The sequence below is a fragment of the Sinocyclocheilus rhinocerous genome, unplaced genomic scaffold, assembly GCF_001515625.1.
Source record: "Sinocyclocheilus rhinocerous isolate Xijiao unplaced genomic scaffold, SAMN03320098_v1.1 scaffold1806, whole genome shotgun sequence".
Taxonomy (NCBI): domain Eukaryota; kingdom Metazoa; phylum Chordata; class Actinopteri; order Cypriniformes; family Cyprinidae; genus Sinocyclocheilus; species Sinocyclocheilus rhinocerous.
The window spans coordinates 464,377-468,909 of record NW_015658531.1 but is presented as its reverse complement, the minus strand read 5'-3'; the positions used below and the strand labels follow the sequence as shown (position 1 = coordinate 468,909).

At 33.1% G+C, this 4,533-nt stretch overlaps 1 pseudogene; it reads left to right on the top strand.

Annotated features, from left to right (window-relative positions):
- LOC107722696 (ATP-dependent 6-phosphofructokinase, liver type-like) overlaps positions 1–4,533 on the top strand; it is a 27,395-nt pseudogene that overhangs the window by 8,237 nt on the left and 14,625 nt on the right.

Here is a 4,533-nt window from a genome sequence, read left to right as displayed (position 1 = left end):
CATTCATCTTTCATTTTTGAAACTGAGCTTTTGTACCCGCAATATTGTCCAGAACCCTCCCAAGCACCTGCATGGAGAAACTAGTGGAAAATCTCCACAGGTTCAGCATCCAGTCACTGCTCGTAATTGGTGGTTTTGAGGTATAGAGGAAAACTTGACTGTGTTTCGATGCAATACAATGCAATTTGATGCACTTAAATAAACAGTTCACCCACAAATGACAGTTTTGTCATCATTTCCAACCTGTATTATGTTCCATGAAGCACGAAATGAGATATCAGACGATGTCCGAGCTGCTCTTTATGATATCTGACTGTATTTTCCATCACGTCCAGGCGTATGAGGGCATCCTGGAGTTGGTTGAAGCGAGAGGACGCTATGATGAATTATGTATTCCCATGTGCACCATCAGCAACAACGTAACTCCCATGATTCCAAACTCAGTCACTGGCTTTGTCTCTTTGTTTGTTTTGAATACGCGCCCTCCAGCGGCGAAAATTACATATTGTGCCTTTAAGTATTAAAGGTAAAAAAAAAAAAAACTTTTATTTATGAAATGTAGTGCAGTAAAAAAGGCATTATGCTTTGGAATGTAGTGAAGTAAAAGTTTTCCAAAGAAAAAATTATAAAGTACAGACTTTTTAAAGTTACTTGAGTAAAGTATAAATACTTCACTACTGTCCACCTCTGTTTTGTTCCCAAATTCTGTGTTTTCCATTTTCATTTGTTCCATTTTAATTACATTTTAATATTTAAAAAATAATGTCTAAGCATCTGAATTCATTAAACATTAACAGTTTAATCAGTTACTAAAATGTTAACAGTAATAATGCTCATTGAAAAAAGTGTTTTTCTATTTTCATTCTTTTTTCAACTTTTTCCCCCCAAATGTTTCCCTTTTTTTTTCGGGCTGTTGACATAATTTCCATGAAAATTATGCACATTTTACCCTCTTCTGCTCATTATAATTATAGGGTGATATAAATGCCAGACACACTCTAACCCAATTGCTGGGTTTGTCCCTATTTTACCCAGCACTGGGTTGTATTTAACCCAGCATTTTTTAGAGTGCAGGGTTATTATATTTAACTAAAGCCATAAAGAAATACTTCCTCATTACTTGACATAAAATAAACATAAATGAAATATATATATAAACACATTTTATTTCAGCTAATTTCAAAGGCAACATTTCTCATTTGCATTTAGTTTAACTTGATATAACTAAATTTAATTAAAATGAATGAAAACTGTATCCAGATATTTTCACACACTATTAGGAGCCTATGAAATCTGTTTTATTTTTTTCCCAAATTCTATGTTTTCCATTTTAATTAGATTGTAATAATCAAAATGATGTATAAGCAATTGAATTAATAAAACATTAACAATTGAATAATTTATTAAAAGTTTAACTATAACAGTGCTCTTTAAAAAATTTTTTTTTTTTTTGCAAAATTCTGTGATAATACATATTTATTATCAAAAATGGTGGTAATGAATGCATGAAACTGTAATTAATCTTTTAAAATGTAATCAAATATAATTTATTGCAAACAAAGTACTGGACAATAGAGGTTTGCTCTTTAAATGAAAACATGGATGGATAGGCTATATACTGTATGTATGTATATATATATATATATATATATTCAAATAACGCATAAAGTATATGCGTTCATATGTGCTTTATTTTCACTGGAGCAAATCTGTGGTGTGATGAGGGGTGAACGCAGCGAAAACTTAGGCTACAGTAGATGAGGAACCGATTGCTCCCCCATGATATTTTGTAAACTGTATTTATGACAAAGAACTGCACAGATGCAGATATTATAACAATCTAGATAAACACACACCATGTCCTCTGTTTCTCGCTCTGCGCCGCTGCTGTCTGCGGATTGAAAAAGAACGCGCTGAAAGAGTCTACCGCTGTTTTCATATGAAATTTAAAGGGGACTGAGGCGATCACAAAGTCATGTACAGTTTATGGAACTAATCGCAAAATTTTAGAAAGTGGCCTAGCGACGCCCATGCTAAAGAGGTTCAGAGGGCCATGAATGAAAAGCGTTTTGAAGAGGCCATCCAGCTTCGGGGCAGGTGAGATTCACATGATCATTATCTGCGTTCACTGCAGAGGTCAAAGCTTCAGCTATACTTCCTCATTACTTGACATAAAATAAACATAAATGAAATATATATATAAACACATTTTATTTCAGCTAATTTCAAAGGCAACATTTCTCATTTGCATTTAGTTTAACTTGATATAACTAAATTTAATTAAAATGAATGAAAACTGTATCCAGATATTTTCACACACTATTAGGAGCCTATGAAATCTGTTTTATTTCCTTCCCAAATTCTATGTTTTCCATTTTAATTAGATTGTAATAATCAAAATGATGTATAAGCAATTGAATTAATAAAACATTAACAATTGAATAATTTATTAAAAGTTTAACTATAACAGTGCTCTTTAAAAAATTTTTTTTTTTTTTTGCAAAATTCTGTGATAATACATATTTATTATCAAAAATGGTGGTAATGAATGCATGAAACTGTAATTAATCTTTTAAAATGTAATCAAATATAATTTATTGCAAACAAAGTACTGGACAATAGAGGTTTGCTCTTTAAATGAAAACATGGATGGAAAAATAGTGGCAAAAAATGAGCAAATTCTGTGAAATGTTCAGTTTTCTGATTGGATTCTGTAATTCCATCCATGGTTTCACATCGCAGTACAATAACATGCTCTAATGTTGAGCACAATGATTCAAATGAGCTTTACTTTCTGCTTCATAGTTTGTCATCAGATTAATGACTGAATTGAAACTTTAGAAACGTTTACTGCCAAAAAACTGTATTTGAAAGTCTGACTCAAGCTCAGGAATGATGACTCTTCAGGATAAGAATCTCATAAATCTTTATGAAGGCCTTATCAAAGTCCGTTTAGGGCAAGTCTGTTACTCGGCAACAGTGTTCAGGAAACCATTCTGAAACTGTAGTTTCCCAAGATACAAACTACTCATAATTTAAAGAAGTTATTCTATAAGAAGCTATTCTACAAGTTACCAGCAAAAAGTATTTCACTTTTAATTAAGTTGTTCCACTGAAGGGGCCACATTAGTTTAAATATGTAATACATATTTCTGTTGTTATTTTACATTTATTGATGTATTTATTTTATTTTAAATAATTAATTTTAATATTAATAATTATTTGATTTATTATTATTATTTATATTTTTCCCATTCCCCAAATCATTTTAATATGTAATAAATATTTCTATTTTTTTATTTTACATGCATGTTGTTTATTTTATTTTAAATGAACTTATTTATTCAATTAGTTAGTTAATATCATTTATTTATTTTGTATGTATAATGCATTTGAGTTAAATCCGCAGAATCATTTTCAGTCACGATGTGATTATCAGTTTTCATGATGTTGAAGAAAGCTTGTGGATGTTTTGTCCTGTAGAGCAGCAAGATGGGCGTGGAGGCGGGGCCAGACACTCCCGCCTGTGTGATCGGCCTATCAGGAAACCAGGCTTGATGTGTGGTTTGTTAGGATAGGACAATACTTGGCCGAGATACAACTATTTGAAAATCTGGAATCTGAGGGTGCAAAAAAATCTAAATATTGAGAAAATCCCCTTTAAAGTTGTCCAAATGAAGTTCTTAGCAATGCATAGTACTAATCAAAAATTAAGTTTTGATATATTTACGGTAGGAAATTTACAAAATATCTCCATGAAACACGATCTTTACTTAATATCCTAACGGTTTTTGGCATAAAAGAAAAATCGATAATTGTGACCCATACAATGTTTTTTTGGCTTTTGCTACAAATATACCCCAGCGACTTAAGACTGGTTTTGTGGTCCAGGGTCACATATCGTATTACCGAATAGAATACCGGCACATGTCTAGTAGGGACTCTGTCAATCGGAACACACCTTATATCCCAAGTCCCCAAAAAAAGTGTTCTTGATTTCTTGAAAAAATATTTTTTTGATCAAAACATATAATGCAGTGCAATACAATGATGATTGAGAGATAATAAACGTTACTCAAAAATATTTTTAGGTGTTTTAGAGGTTTGGCATGTCAGGGATTTGGATTTTTGGCCAGCTGTGTTTTTCCTTTTCGTGTGTCTGTGCTTGTGTGTTTGTGAGTTGGTGTATCCCGGGGTGTGGCTATGCTCTCCTCTCTATGGCTGATTGCTGAATGTGAATCACCTGCTGCCAATCAATTCATCTGCCTCCAGTATTTAAACCCTGGGTCTTCAGTCATTTTCTGCCAGATCGTTCAGTCTGCCTATGTGGTACTGTGCTAAGGCCTCCCAGTGTCTTTAGACCAGTTTTTGTGTCATGTGCTTAGTTTGAGTTCTAATTCTGTTTCTCCTGTGCTTTAGACCTCACTCCACCTGCATTTATCCTGCATTCTGCCTGCCACGCCCGATCAACATTCTCTCTGCTCTACCAACATATCTCTGGCCTGTTTGGTTTCCAGCTCACCTCAGCCAACA